The 16782-nt window shown below is 48.0% G+C and overlaps 1 protein-coding gene across 6 annotated transcripts in view; it reads right to left on the bottom strand.

The window, feature by feature from the left end:
* The window catches only part of ASB8 (ankyrin repeat and SOCS box containing 8), a 464621-nt gene that overhangs the window by 90039 nt on the left and 357800 nt on the right, over positions 1-16782 (bottom strand). The window lies entirely within an intron of this gene.

Genomic DNA, 16782 nt, shown 5'->3' with positions numbered 1-16782 from the left:
AGGATTAACCCTTCAGTGAGGCCCTCCCTGGGACTAGGAAAGGAGACAAAAGAAGGGTACAGTCAATAATATGTCTGTTTTCTGAGAACATTGTTACACGTAAAAATAACATGCTGGTGATGTATTCCGGGGGGACCAGGAAACCAATGATGACACTGGACGATCATCGGGTGGGATGACAACAGTCGTTCAACCGTTGACTTGTGTGAGGTATCCTTAATTCCGCAAAGGGTTTATCACATTCACTTTTTTTGTCACACTCATCTAGAGAGAGGTTAGGTCTAGTCACTCAGTTGACTTAATCTGGGGAACTCTGTACAATTGTTGTTGATACCTACTTCATAGGACATGTACATTGGACCCCGTTAAAAATTGTCCGCTTCTGTTCCCCCTTTTTTTGATATGATGGGGGGAAAACGCCCACGACTAGCCTGGCGCAAGCTAACTCTCCCTTACGAGCGGGGTGGCTTTGGGGTCCCGGATTTCTACCTCTACTACCTAGTCGCCCAGTGTTCCTACTCTCACTCTTGGTATCATCCGGATGCCTGGATCCCACATTTGCGGCCCGAAGCCGACGCGGCGCTTCCGGTGAGCCTCGCAACTATTCTCCCCAAGGGCCTCCCCCGGGAACCACAGGACATACTCCCACTCACCACCACAACTTGGGCTTGGGACAAACTCAGGCGCTTGCTTGGCGCGGACACACTCTACTCTTCCGCCCTCCCGCTGCCTAACGCCCGCTGGCTCCCTATCACGGGCGAAACGGTGGTAAGCAGAACGCTGTCGAAATTCCAGCTGCACACGATTGGCGATCTATTCCCCAATGGCCAAGTTTTCACAATTACTGAAGACCCCCGCTTCACTGATCGTACATTTATGGACACATTTATACTTACAAGAATACGGGCGCTGTTGAGGGCTACTTTCAGTACATTCCCTCTCCCGCCGGAGGATACCCCTGCCCTTACACACATCATACAGAACACGTCGGGCCCACATAGTGTCCAAACTTTACAAGCTGTGCTTGGTTTCACTTCCCTCGTCGGATGAGGCGGTTCGCACCGCTTGGGAACTCGACATAGGCACACAGATCACAGATGACCAATGGGAGGAGTGTTGTCTAATGACCAGGGAAGTCTCCATGAATAGCAAGCACAAACCTATACATTTTAAATTCCTTCGGAGACTGTACCACACACCTGCACTTTCACACTGGATCGACCCCACCAGACCCCATAACTGCCCTAAATGCAACGCCCCTCAGGCTGACTTTGCACACCTTTCCTGGACCTGCCCGAATTTGTACACCTACTGGGTTGAGGTACACAGAGTTCTGGGTGCAATACTGGATCTATCACTGACTGTCACGCCTGAGATCGCCCTGCTGGGCTATGTGTCCAATTTCCCTCGCAAAACTCGCAAGCTGGCTGCAATTTGCTTCTTGCTAGCCAAGAGAGAAGTGGCGCTGCTTTGGTGCTCACGTCGCGCTCCTACAGTCGCGTCGTGGCTCAGAAGCGTGGCGTTCTGTAATGTGAACAGCGTGGAATATTCGGAACAGCTTCCGACATCCTCCCGCCCCTTGGATATCTGGGGTCCATACCGCCAATATCTAGCTGGGAGGGCGGAGATAGCACCCTCTCAATCCCTACATCCCGACACTCCGACCGGGGTGGGTTAGATTATGGCCCGTCCTTTCTTGTTCCCGCGCTGGTGATAGCCTCGCTGCGGCACACTCCTTTTTCTGGTGTGCGGTGGCTGGGTTCTTGTGGCCCAGAGGCCCCTCGTCCCTCATGGCGCTGGAGCCCTTTTTTCCCTGTTGCTACGGGCCGTGGTGCTGTGATGGATTTGGCTAGTGGCCTGTTCTGCCCTCAACAGCGTGTGTTGGCTCTTGATGGTTACTTGCTCCCTTGAAAGGTGCCGTCAAATATCGTCTGCTTTTTTGCTCTACAGTGGTTGTTGCCAATAGTACTGTGCATTGTCATACCGCCTGAATTGAAGTGCTTCTCTCGCAAAACGATCGAACTGTCTTCTGTTTATTTTTCCCTTTCTTTCCTTTTGCTTTTCCCTTTTATGTACAAATGTGTTGTTATATATTCATTCCTGTTGCCTTATCAGAAAAAATTTACACTGCTGTGTACATGCTATCCTACTATGAGTCCATATGAACATCTCCATGTACATGCTGTTCTGTTATCGACACCACTTGCTTTTTCCCTGTACATGGTATGTATTGGCTTGTTGACACTGCGATTGCTTTACTTGCCTCAATAAAGTGTAAAAAAAAAAAAAAAGTCTGTTGAATCTGTCGAGTCTGTTGACCCTAGCTCCGATGTGCCGGCTAGGAAGAAAACCTCATCTTATTTAAATACAGTAGTAAAGTCCAGAGGTGCTAAATATAAGGCGAAGTCCAAGTCTAAGACCAAAGGCCCTAAAGTGGTATTATCTACAGGGTCAAGAATTACCCCATCGCTTCGCTCCTACTTTAAAGTAGTCCCTCAAATACTGCACCTATCGGAAGACCGTACTATGGCATCTGTCTCGGATTCTCCCTCCACCACACTTGAGATATCATTTCCCCTACTAGTGGTAGCTACTGAGGCTGAAGTCGGGGCAATGATGTCTGTCGCCCCTACTTTTGCTCCTGGAGGAGAGGAGGATGTACAGCTTCCTCTGGGAGTTGGAGTAGTTCAGGAGGAGGGATTGCGGCTACAGCCCCCTCCGAGTACAGGAGGTCAATGTTCTCTGGAGCCGGGCCTCTCACAGAGTCAGACTCTGGCTGTAGGGCCGGCCCATGGAACCCCCATAGCAGTCCAACCAGGGATGGAAGTTGGTGCCCTAGGACGAGAAGGGGATGACGCAGATATTGCCAGTGAGCAGCAAGAGGACTGTTTCATCCAAGTGGACTCTGGGGCTGAGCCCTCTATAACTGCAGCTTCCCTACTGGGAATGTTTTCTGCCCTTACAATGGAGATAAGAAAAGGTTTTGCTGAATCTTCTGCGAACCAAGTAGAGATAAGGAACTACGGTGGATCACTGGATAATAAGATCGATGGGCTTACCATAAGAACAGGTGTCCTGGAAGAGACAGCATCAGCACTTACGATTCACTTGGATCAGGCGAAAAGTGATATTCAGAAACTCTCCAGGGAAGAACAAGCGCTCAGCGAAAGGATGGAGTCGCTGGAAAACAACGCGAGGCGTGGGAATATTCGCATGCTTAATGTTCCAGAGGGATCAGAGGGCTCAGACATAAAACAGTTTATTCCCGTTTTGTTGAAGGAGGCCCTATGCTTAGAGCACCCAATTGAAGAACTGGCTATGGACATTCAAAGAGTCCATAGAGACCCCTGCAGGCGAAATCCCCAGAGATCTAAGCCGCATAAAATCCTAGTCAACTTTCACACGTATGTGCTGAAAGAACATATTCTCAACTTGGCGCTAAAAACAAAAGTCATTGGCCAGGAAGGGGTTCACTTTCCTAATTAGATCGGATCTCTCCAGAGTTACCTTGGAGAAACAGTGGGAATTTGGTAGGCGTTTAGGAGGTTAGGTGCAACAGCCCAGCTCACGTTTCCGGCGGTTCTGAAAATTATACATAACAACAGAATGTTTAACATCAGATCGGTTCAGGCAGCCGATGAGTTATTAATGAAGCTGGGCAATGAGAGTAAATAGAGTATGAAGCATAAGTGAATGATTCGTTATGCTTAATATTTCTTAGCGAACCTCATACTAGTGACTCCTTTTCCTTTGTAAAATAACCTTACTCTTTCTATATTTTTTCCTCTTTTATTAATCTGCTGTGTTAATAACCCTTAAGGTACATGGTAATTTTTTCTTCCCTTTGTCTCCCTTTACTTTTTCCCCTTTGGGGGAAGTGGCGGGTGCATCTCTGCGGGAGCTCGCGGAGGGGCGCTATCTACTGGACTATGTTCCGGTTAGATATGGCAAGGGTTTTCCAAGGGGTGGGAGGTGGGAGGTGGGTGGGTGGGCACTTGGGAAGGGTTGGTGGTGGGAGGTGGCAAAAATGTAAAAATGTCCTCAACAAGCAAAGATGTGTTAAAGGGGATGGTAACAGGCATTTTTTTGGTAAAGATTTAGGGCAGACATTGACACTCAAAGCTTCACCTTTTTTTTTTCTTTTTAACAAGGTATGGGTAGCATAAAATATTTCTCCTGGAACATTAATGGCCTCCGTACCAAGCCTAGAGCGAATCGAATCATGCAATATTTGCGTGACTTGGATGCGCAGGTCATTATACTTCAGGAGACTCATTTAACTCAGTCGGAAATGCTTGCCCTCATAAAGAAAAAAAATAGGTGGATTGACTTTGCAGTACCTACTAGCCAAACAACAAACATTAGAGGGGGTTCAGTTATTTTTAAAAAAGGGGCCAAAGCTAGGTTGGTATCACAGGTGGTGGACCCAGGTGGCAGATGGGCCATCGCGTCAGTGGTTATAGCTGGTTCACAAATTACAGTCCTGGGATATTATGGACCGAACCAGGATGACCTGTCTACTTTGGAGTCTATTTTTTCACACTTGCTTTCCTTTCCCGAGACTACTATCATTGCCGGTGATTTCAACGTGGTATTGGATCCCCTGTTGGACAAATCTGCTAATAGTCGCTCCCTAGTTCTTTCCAAGTCTAGATCCATATCACAGAGAGCGATGAAGCAATATGGATATGTTGATATCTGGAGAGAGAGGTCTGGGCAACAACAAGGGGTTTCCTTTCGGAACTATAAGTACCATCACCAGTCCAGGATAGACTTTATTTTAGTTAGCCTGAGGCTGGTAGATTCTGTTAGGACCATTGACTACCTTCCTTTACATCTATCGGACCACTCTGCAGTCGTATTGGAACTGGTTCGGACCACTAACAGGTCTCCCCCTAGATGGTCCTTTGACCTGTCTCTTCTCTCCTTCCCAGAGGACCTTGCCTATCTCAAGTCAGAGGCTCACAATTTTATGTTATCTAATAACGGCTCAGCGACTACTAGGAATATCTGGGATTCGTTCAAAGCCTTCTTGAGAGGACTTATTACAGGGAAAGTCTCCTATCGTAGGAAGCAACATAGGGAGGAAATCACCTCCATTGAAGCAAGGTTACTCCAAATCCAACAGGACATAGACATCAATCATAGGGCTTCTGACTCTGTTCTTAATCCCCTCCGGAATGAATTGTTGGTCTGGAAAGGTAGGTTGGGCTTGATATTAAATCTCAGACTCCAACAGAGATGGGAGGCCAGTAAGTTGGCTCATTTCGAGTATAGTGAAGGTGCAGGGAAATTATTGGCATGGAAGACCAAAGTAGATCAGGTCCGAAATAACATAGCTGCTATTCCGGTGGACAATAACACCTTTTCATCAGATGAGGATATTAGGAAGGCCTTCAGAGAGTTTTTTTAAATCTATTTATATGGAGGATAATGAGATCTTACCAGAGTCTGCTAAGGGCTGGCTGAGGGATATTGATTTACCTTCTCTTTCCTATGAGCAATCAACATTTTTGGACAGTACCATCACTGAAGAAGAGGTAAGGTCTGCCATAAAAAAAAAAGTAAGAAGGGGAAGGCGGCGGGACCAGATGGGTTGCCGGCTGAAATCTACAGAGCTTTAGAGATAGAAATAGTCCCCTTTCTTACTACGCTTTTTAACCCAATCTTACTTGAAGGTTATCCCCTTCCTACATCTTGGGATAACGCCTCCATTACCCTCATTCTGAAACCGGGAAAACCAAAGGATTCCTGCGGATCTTATAGGCCAATATCAACCTTAAATGTGGACTACAAGATCTTCACCACAGTTCTTCTAGGCTGGCCTTGATTGCGCCATAGGTCCTCCATCTTGACCAAAAAGGCTTTGTGAAGTGGCGACAGTTATAGGAGTTAACGTCCGAACTGATAGGCGCCATGGATATGGCTTTGGCCGAGAACCTTCCGCTGGCCGCCCTCACGTTGGACGCAATGAAGGCAACATCACTAGGGGGACACGGCAGGGCTGCCCGCTCTCCCCCCTACTATTCGATTTTTATATCGAACCCTTCGCGCAACAACTGAGGGATGAGGTCACCATCAAACCTTTTTCTTTTAGAGGGTGGGAGAGGAAAGTAGCTCTATGTGCCAATGATGTGCTTATCCTCACGTCAGAGGTTAGTACCGCACTCCCCGCAATTCTAGAAATTGCCCATGAATTTGGTCGAATATCTGGGTATGAGATCAATGTTGCAAAGACCGAGATGCTTGTCTGGAATGACGATGGGAGTACTATGGAGGTAAATGCAGGCTCTTCAATGCGGTATCTGGGCTTAAACATTGTGAAAGATATTAACAAACTTGCCCAAGTTAACCTCTCAGCCATAGCTAAGGAGTGCCGTAAGTTATTGCAATCATGGTCTCACCTCCCACTGTCTTTAATTGGGAGGGTAAATTTAACCAAAATGTCGATTCTGCCCAAAATTTATTTTTTATTTAACACCATTCCCCTATATTTTGATCAATCCTGTTTAGCTAAATTACAGTCAGACATCACATCTTTTATTTGGAAAAACCACCTGCCGAGAATAGCCTGGAAAAAACTCAGACGAGGGGGGCTTGGCTGCCCCGGACTTAAAATTATATGCCTGGGCTTTCCAGCTTTCCCATACCCGTATGTTGTTGAAAATGCCCACCGATTATGGGGTGGGCTTAATGTTTTCAGCCATATTGGACGGGGAAGGAGTCAGTCAGTCGGGCTTTCTTTTTAAATTTGTTAACCCAACATTTTTTAAAAAGATTAAATTGAAGGTCCTACAATGACTGGCAAAAATATGGGCTGAAGTAACAAATTCTATTAAGCAGGGGTATTTCTGTGATAGAACTCTGCTATGGGGGTTACCTGAAAGTCCTGCATGGCTAGGAGATAGTTTAGCGGTGCCCTTGAGAGAGGCGGGCCTTGAAGTTTAGGGAGACCTCTTTTTTGAAGGGGACCTGCTGTCATGGGAACATCAAACAATGAGGGAGTGAGAGTGATCTACTTATATTCTAAGGGTGCACACTGCAAACTGTGTTGGCTGCACAGTGTGTGAAACACTCTATACAAATGTAAACAGGGCCTACATGCAGGATGCACTGTTCCTAAAGAGAATAATTCTCACAATTTCATGCAAATTGCGTATTCACATTTTTTTTTTATATATGTCATCTGAAAAGAGTTTTTACTTTGCAAAAGAAATTTATTTGTAATGAGATATATTCTCAAATCATCCCATTTTTTTCAATAATTTGATCAAATAACAGAAGTTATAGTACCTAAATGTCACTATACATTAAATTTCTCAATTCGTGCAACAACTCTTAATTTGTACAACATTATAAGAACAAGTTGCCTAATTTCTTGTCTCAATGGCTCAACTTGCGAAGAAGCCTCGCCCTATGCATTTCGAGAAGCCCTGTTCCCTTCTTCAGGGGCGAATACCTTCAAACCCGGTGCTGCAGGCTATATTTGCGCTACGTTCATCAAGCCTATTATAGAGCCTAAGTTCACGGGTAGATAAGACAAATGTGATCCTAGTGACTTTACACTCGAGCCAAATTGTTCAAGGTAATTCATTAATAACAGCAACAGTAGGAGGAGAAACTCTTAGTACTTCTTATATCCAACAGGATTCACTCTGCACTGTTACCGTTGTAGATAAACCTCTTCTTTGAGACCAATTTCGGTTTGTAATCTGTAACTGCTATACCAAAAGATCCATCAGACGACGGGAACTTCTCCAGATTAAGATCGGCCCCAACCATTCAAGGTTTAAATACCTGCGAATGGCCAGCTGGACTCAAGCTTATAAAACTTTACCCCCTAGAAGGAATATGTTTGCACTTGGAGGCTATAGCCTATTAATTACCAATCTAGTGAAAAGCGGCCGACTAAAAAAAGAGATCTCACAGTGGGACAAACTCATACTTGAGTAATCTGACGGGGAATTCAGTTTACCGGACCGGCTATGGGGTCCTGCAATTACTGGTCACAACTTGCAAGAGCTTTGGTCCGCTTCATTTGGGCTTTTAGGGAGCATTGTGAAGCCTTCATGGTTACGCAGAAATCACCTCTATACCCTGCATAGGGCGTACTACTCTCCCCTTAGACTATCTAAATTTACCATAGGTAATTCAGTTGCATGTGCTAGGTGTGGGCTGGTGGCAGCATCGGATACCCATATGTTCTTCGAATGCCCCCGTTTAGCTTAATTTTGGGAAGCGATTAGTAACACTCTTACAACATCATTGGGTGCCCCGGTTACCATAGACTTGCCTCTTGCGATTTTTAGGATTCTAGAAGGAGTACAGAGTGCAGCTAAAAGCTTAGTGTTTTATGCGGTGCTGTTGGCAAGAAGGCAGATCTGCAGGAAGTGGAAGGACCCCTCACCTCCTTCCATCAGGGACTGGCAGGCTTCAGTCTTGCAGATTGCACATATGGACCTCGCTAGGTCTGGCAGCCAGAGTAAAAGGACTTATTGGCATTTGTTATCATGGGTGCAATGAAGTGTCCAGGGTTTTTTTTTTCCCTGGGTCCGATGATTACATTACTATGGTGGTCTTTTTCTCATGCCATTTGTATAGCCGTTGTCCGGTCCTAGCCCGGTCCGTGTTGGCTGTTACTTCTACCAATGGTTACCGTTTGGTAGGTAACCGGTGTTACATGCTCTACGATGAAGCCCGTAACAGCTGAGGGATGCCTGGCCCCCACCAAGTTGGCTCTTATCCCTGCCAGTTTTAAAAAACTGAGACAGCTGGTCGTAGGCTTATTTGGTCTGGCATTTGATACCATGGTGGTAATGAGAAGAAAAAAAAAAGATAATGTCTGTGACGTCACGGCAATCTGGAGCCGGCATGAAGACCATATCAATAAGTGCAGGAGTGTGATGCGCCGCGGAAGTGTGGGTATAGTGTAGTGTCCTGGAGTTCCATATCCTCCAGACACATACTCCCAACTTTGCCACTGACTCTATCATCCTCTTAGTCTGGTGTCCTGCATGGGGAAGGTGTGCCTTTAGTGTCTCTGCCTGGTTGCATGGCCACCTTAAAGTCGACCCGATCACTGTCAGGCCTAGGGGCAGGGAGGATATACTGTCGCTGGTGACGTTCAGGGTGGGTGTCAGGGCTGCCGAGGGCACGTATATTGACACTATGTTGACGGCCGCTCCACCCAAGGTCCCTGCCAGAGCCACGAAGTAGCCTAGAGGGTCTCTAATTACATTAGTGGGTACAAAGGGAAGGGTGCGCGGAGATATGACTGCCACACCACGTGAACCTTGCTCAAACCCATAGTGCCAGACTATCGAATCCATGTCTCGCTTGAAAAGGGCAGTGGTTAACTTCCGAGATGTGTCTCTTGAAGCAGGAGTGCCTCGGGGGCATATCTCAGGACCGCCGCACGCTTCACCTTGTCGAGAAGCAAGTCGACGTTCTAGGAGAGGATTCGCAGGGGCTTTCCCCTATGTTTATTGGTTCATGATCTGTGCACGGGGTCAGGAGAGGCCAGGGATGTGACTGACCTGGTCGTCCGGGTTGGTCAATGGTTAGATGCAAGCAGAGGCCTAGTCTTTTGTCGCAAGCGCTGTGTGTGCAGGAGTTCACAGTGAGAAAATGGGTGCTGCTGATGTCTAAAGTAATTTACACTGAACTAGGGATAACAGTACTACCCCCTCCACCCAGCCATCCCCCCGCCCATATAGTCCTGGAAAGGAAGCATGTGTTGCCCTAGGAACTAATAGTTACAACAAAAACTAAACATCAAAGCTTAGTGTGGGAGCTACATGATGGACCCCCTCCATGCATCAGGAAGTGGTCGTCTCAATTATGGAGTCTTGCTGACCACACCAGCTCTACTTGACAGTCCAGTCCAACGTTTCATTGGGGAATTTCTTCTCCAGGTGATTGGACTTGCTTTTATATGTGGTTATATTGTCGGATTGCGGTAAAGGTCGGTGTCCACTGACCCGGCGTCCGGAGGCTGTTACCCACTTAATGGACCGGCCCCGTTGTGAGGTTGTGGCGGCTGAAGACCCAAGCAGCGCATCAAAGTTATGGCTGGTAGCAGTGGGTGAGATAGACACTCCTCTCCAGGTACCTCGAACTCTACGGAAACGGGTACATCGCCTCTGGGACACAGAGCTCACATGCACCGTGGCCCTGGACCGTGGGGCAGGAGGAGAGGCCTCCGCCCAGGGTCAGAGCGGGCATTCTTCAGTCAGCCAAATCCAGGCTGCCTCAGGTGATTCAACTAAGTGGGTTTTGTTCTGAAAGATTACTCAGAAGCGAGCAGGGAAGAGAAGCCTGTACTGGAGACTGAGCGCAGGCAGTTTGTGCTTGACTACTGCATAGGACCTCCGCTGGGCCTGTACTTCCCTGGTGTAATCTGGGAAAACCATGATTTTGTGTCCTTGGTAGGTCAAGGTTGCCCGAGAGCGGGCTGCTTGCAGGATCACATCTCTATCTGTAAAGTTGAGGATCCTTGCAATGATCGATCAGTGTGGGGCCCTCTGTGTTGGTTTGGGTGCAAGTGGCCGATGGGCCCGTTCCACAGCGAAACATTACAATAATTTGCCCCATGTGTCCATAATTTGCTCCAGGTCTCGATGAAAGTCGCCACTTGTCATTGCTCTGCCCCTTCAGGAAAGCCCACCTGTGCAGCGCTTTCGTGTGGGATCTGAGTTGTGTGACCTGTTCCTTCTGTTGGTGCACTTCGTCTTCTACTGTGTAAAGCTGGATTTGTCTTCAGATATAGGGGCCGTGGCGTTGCAGAGGTCTTGTTTACTAGCACCTCACCTATTTTATTTTCCTCAGAGGCCGGTGAGGAGCGTATAGCTTCAAGAATTGCGTTAAGATCTCCTTCTGAGAGGGGGGGGCTTCCTTGTTGACTGTTTCAGAGGATCCGGCCCGTTCATAACATATTGATCCATTCGGGTTTGTGTCGCGGATGGTTTCGCTCCTGTCTTTCCCCATGGTAAATGAGAATTTGGCTCTGTGCCACTTCTAAGGTGCTTCAGAGTCCTGAGACCTGTCACAGATCAGAAGTCCAGGACTGTCTTCAGGTGTGTCACGAGCAGGACACAGGAGAACCTATATTGCTCGATCGGCTCCTTGGACCGACGCTGCCCGGACGTGCGTTCCATCACGGCCCTATTCTAGAGGGTATACCATCAGGCTCTCCATTTGCTCACAGCAGGGATCCTAGGAGGCACCATCCATGGACCTGGTTGGGCACGACCAGGCTCCCCCCCATCAGCCACCCATGTGTGCACAGGGCAGTGCCCCTCCGAGGTCTTCTGGGGTAGGAGCTTGTTGTGCTTTTGGGCCTCACCTGCATGACCGCCGCTGCTCTGTTTCAGGCGGGGGTCTCTTCTGCGTGTACCCAGGACCCCGTTGCGTATGGAGGGGAGGGGACGATCGCCCCTCCGCCCCACTAGTCCCGCCCATGGGACCCAGTTGGTTGGATGTTGCTCTGGTGGGTACTCGGGGTCCCCAGGCCCCTGGCTTCAGCTCTCGCTTTAGGTTGAGGAGGTCAGCCTTATCCCACTGGTTCGCCCAAGGGTTCTCCACTCCTGAAGGGGAGGGGCGGGGAGCGGGCAGGGGTATTTATGCCCGGATGTGGTGAGCTGAAACCTAAGCTTGACAGTCACCTGCCCAGTCCCCACGCCTGGGGTGACCTCAGTGTATCCCGGGATACAGGACTTTCTCTGAGTGGACGCGGTTTCAGAGGGAAGGCGGGGGGGGGGGGCTCCAGGTGGGTGTCCCCACCGCTTCCTCCGTCTCTTTGGTATCTTTCAGAAGAAACTAGGGAGGGGGCGGCTGCTCGGCTTGCAGTCCTAGGCCACCCTATCTGCTTGGACCCGAGTAACTCTTCTGCTGGGTGGCTGTTCTCCCTGGTGGCCTACACTGCCAGCCCACTCCAGACTGCCTTGCGAGGCCTACTTTGGTCCATACCCCCTCGTTGACCACAGGGCACTGTGTCCGGGTCACTCAACTCTTCCTTCAAGCACATTCCCCCTCCAGGGACGTAAGGGGCCCCTTCAGCCACTTCTTTATTTTACCAAGGTGGGGGCCAGATGCCCTCCTATGTGGCTCCGGGATCACACTGCTTCTTTGGCCTGGGTCCTACTCCTCGCTGGGGCTACTGTATTTCTCCGGCCTCTGGCCTCACACTCGTGCCCACTGCCTGTCCGCAAGAGGGTGCCACGTCGGGGGGGGGGAGGCACTCTCAGTGGGCCTCTCTTCAGGATCAGGCCTGCATTGTTTTCAGCGCCTCGAGGTGTCCGTGAGGCTCTCCTTTCTCGTAGCGGGACAAGCAGATAGTAGGGTGTTGTGTCCCGGGCCTCACCCGCCTCTCCGACGAGCTTGTGCCGGCACCAGAAGGAGAGGGGCCCGCTCCATATCTCCAGATCCCTTTTTTTGCAAGCTGCTAATATATTTTATGTGCCCAGCTTCCCCAGCTTGGGTTCAATGCACCATCGGGTACGCCACGGCCGTCCCGGAGCTCGCACTCCCTGCCTTCCTTGTGTCAGGTGAGGGATTCGCCCGGGGTTTCTCCACTGCCCTGCATCTCGCCACTTCCTCTAGTCTCCTGAGGGAGGTCTGGTGTATCCCCGCAGTATCTCACGCAGGACGGGCTCCGCCGTCTTCTTCAGTCGGCTTTATCCCAGGCCGGGGTCACGTCTCCGCCATTTTGTCCCCGATCCGCCGCAACTTCCGAGCTGCCCCGCAGCCAAATTGCTGCGCAGCAGGATCTGTAGGGGCCCAATTCCACAACCGTTGCTGCCGGACTGGTGCAGGAGGTCAGGGATGTTGCTTAATTTGATTTATCAGATTTGTAGAGCGCACAAATGCCCGAGGGCGTCTTGGCGCTGGGAATGACTATGCCTGCCGTAAGTGGGAAAGAATTGAGCCAGGATTAATTTGAGAAGAGCCAGGTCTTTAAGTTCTTTCGAAAAGGTAACAGTGATGGGCTGCTTTTTATTGATACTGGTAGCGTGTTCCAGGCCTTAGCTGCGTGCAGTAAAAAAACCTCCCGCCCCCCATCTTAGTTGTTTAAATCTGTGAGTAGCTTAGAACTGCTGGACCGGAGAGTCCTAGGCGGGTGGTACTGCAATAGGTTAGTTTTCAGAAAATGGGGGCCTGATCCATGAAGGCCTTATACGCCAAGCAGGCTGACTTAAATTGAATTCTTTTCTCTATGGGTAGCCAGTGGAGACTTCTCATTCTGAGAGCCACCGGCTCGAACCTGGGGATGTCCAGAACCAGCCTGGCTGCAGCGTTCTGAAGGTGCTGAAGTTTTAGCAATAACTGTTTTTGAAGCCCTGCATACAGAGTGTTCCCATAGTCCATTTTGGATAGTGCGAGCATAGTTACGAGGGTTTTGCTGGTATCTGGTGGGATATATGGCAGCAGTTTTCTAATCAACTTCAGAGTGTACCATACAGAGGAGGCGAGTTTATTCATTTGAGCCTTGAAGGTAAGTTTGGAGTCAAACATAAATCCCAAGTTCCTTACGTTGCCCACTGGTGACGGGCAACAGCCTAGACTGTCAGGCCACCAATTCAATGACCAAATGTTAGGTTCAGTCCCCAGCAGCACTCACTGTTTAATTTTAGGCAGTTTACTTGCATCCAGCGACTAACCTGATCCATGCAGTGCCTACATCTATCAGCTGTCACTGCTGTGTTGTTCAATATAGCCACTACTATTTGGGTGTCGTCAGCATAGGATATGGGGAGGAAACCACATTTCCTGATCATGTTTGCTAATGGGGCAGCATATATATTAAAGAGGGTTGGGCTTAATGACGAGCCCTGTGGGATCCCCCAGGGAGATTTGAAGGATTTAGATGATAATTCCCCAAGCTGAACCGTAAAGGATCTAGCTCCCAGAAAAGAAGCCAGCAATGCGATTGTGGATGCATGCAGACCTATTTCCTCTAGACGAATCAGGAGTATGGCATGGTTGACGGTGTCGAAAGCTACTGAAAGGTCTACCAAGATCAGGGCAGCCTTCCCACCTGCGTCCAGTATACTTCTAATCTCCTCCGCCGCCCTAATCAGAGCAGTTTCAGTCCCATGTTCCTCCCGGAGCCGGTATTGTGATGTATCTAATGCCTGGGAGGCCCTAACGAACCCGGAAAGTGGTGTGTTCAAATGTTTTTCTAAAATTCTAGCTGGGAAGGGAATTCTTGAAATTGGTCTGAAGTTAGCTGCGACCGAAGGGTCACGGTTAGGCTTTTTGACAAGTGGTAAAACGGCTTCGAGGAAACAGTTAGCCCGTAATATTTTGGCGAAGAGCAGCTGGAGTGGATTGCTGAGAAGCTCTGGGAACATGTGCAGGACCTTAGGGGTACAAGGGTCCATGGGACCCCCTGACTTGGTTGTCAGTATGAGATGACATGAGTTTCACTTTGTCAATGATAAAATGCCCTAGTTCATTGCATAGACCTAGGCTGCCTTCTGTCTGTTTAGCAGCTGGCTCAGTGAGTTTTTTAACAGTGGCGAAGAGTTCCTTACTTGAGTTTTTGGCCTCCTTAATTTTCTTTATGAAATAGGCCGATTTTTCCTCAACTATTAGTTTCTTGTAGGTTGCTAATGACTTGCAGTAGATTTCTTTCTCCTTATCCTCATAGTTAACCCTCCATCTCCTTTCGGCCTGCCTACATGTCTGTTTTTGTAGTCTTAGCTTCTCTGAGAACCAAGGCTCCGAGATGTTTTTCCTCTTATACTTTTTCTTTTTTACAGGGGCGACTAAAAGAACTGCCGATTTGATCCAGTTATTTACTTCATCAGTGGCTAAATTGCTATCCTGGTCTAGACCGGATACAGTCGCGCTAAGCTGTGCGTGAAATTTGGCTATATCGATTTTATCCCATTCCTGGTAGGCGAGTTGCCTACCATGATGGACCCTAGATGGTTTTGCGTGTTCTATAGTTACAGTGAAATTGACGACTTTGTGGTCATACCAGGGGACCAGGATAACTTCACCTATTTTGATGTTGGGATTGGAGGAAACGATCCCATCCAAGGTGTGATCAGCAGAGTGTGTACCTTGTTGAACCAATTGGGTCAGGCCGTAGCTAGCCATGGTCTCTGAGATAAGTATCGTGTTTTTATCTGCGACTTTTTCAAGGTGGATATTGAAGACTCCCAAAATGGTGTAGTCTGCCCCTATGAGACTGGACTCAAGAGCAGGGCCCAGAGATTGTGACGGGGGGGGTTCTAGTCTTAGGGGGCCTATACAGCAAAAGGCCGAAAGGTGTAGTTATTAGTGATGATAATTTTAAAAAGGTAGAGTCTCACACTCTGGGGAACTCCGAGCCGCCAAGCCACGAACCTAAAATAAATTTTTGCTGATGGCTAGCCCTCCCCCACGTTTCCCATTTCTATCTGCCCGAAGAATAGAGTAGCCCCCCGGGACTGCTAGCGCCAGATCAATGTCTGAAGTTTTATCTGCCCAAGTCTCTGTTCTGAACAGCAGATCTAGGTCATGTGTGTTAACCAGGTTGGCTACTTCTGTGTTATGTTTTACTAGGGACCGTACGTTCACCAGAGCTGCCTTTATCCGTTTATTTAAATGAGCTCCGACCTGCTGATGTGGACACGCTGCTGCTCCACATGGCGTGTAATTAAGGGACAGCGAACAGCTTGGGCACTGTTTGGTTTCTACCATTGGATTGAGTATATCACAATCCAGCCTGGTCCGCAGTTTCATCATTTCTATGATGCTATAAACCCTCTTGTTAGCTTTACTCCAGTTTTGGGCTTAGTGTGCTGGAGGGCCTTGGGATTCGGAGCGGTTGGCGGAGGGGTCTAGAGCACTCAGAGTGCGACCACCATCTTGACGCTCCAAGCCACGCCCAACACTGATTTTAACAATACTTTGCTAGACATGGAATCTAGATTCATTAAGAGAGGATATGACTCTTACACAGTCAGTAAAGCTTCCAAACGTACACAACACCTATCATGGGGCGAGAAATTGAAACCTAGACAGAAGAAGAAGTCTGACCCATCTAGTAAAGTGAGATTGATCACCAACTACAGTTCAAATTAGGGTAAATTGTATAAGACTCTTAAAAAATATTGGTATACTTTGCTTTGAGACAAATTCTTAGCTCCATTTTTGACACTGAACCCTAGTGTAACTTTTAGGAGAGGCCGTAAGCTTACTAATCTGATTGTCCCTAGCTATCCTTAACCAACTAAGCACAGCGACTGGTTGAGTGATAATATGAAAGGTTTCCATAAATGTGGACACTGCAATGTATGCAGATGGGCAAAAGCTAAACCTACACACTTCAACTTTAACAGGCGATTTAATGATTTCTAGGTTTATGAATTGTGAAAAGAGATTTGTTGTCTATGTGATTATTTGTACTTGTAAAAAGATCTTGGGAGTACAACACAGCCATTGAAGGAAAGCATGGCTGAACACTTCAGAGCATTGAAAATCCATTACCTTAAATATCAGATTGTGATGCATACTCTTAACACGTCAACTCAAGAACAAACTCAAATTCAGTTTCCATGGTATCGACCATGTGAAACATGATCCCTGAGGTGGAAACAGAGAACTGAAAATTAAACGCTATAAAGCATCGTGGATAATGAAAGTTCGAGCTGTAGAACTGGGACTTAACCTTGATAATGAAATTGAATATTTTTTAGGAGCTTGACCTGTCGTACTCTAGAAATGTTATATTTCTTGTAGTAATCATATCTGATCACACAACCTGTGAGGAATAGGTTACAGAGATTTTTT

This window comes from Lissotriton vulgaris, chromosome 10 (genome assembly GCF_964263255.1).
Source record: "Lissotriton vulgaris chromosome 10, aLisVul1.2, whole genome shotgun sequence".
NCBI classification, from domain to species: Eukaryota; Metazoa; Chordata; class Amphibia; order Caudata; family Salamandridae; genus Lissotriton; species Lissotriton vulgaris.
Note: the sequence above shows the minus strand (reverse complement) of the source record. Positions and strands in the feature narration are given on the sequence as shown.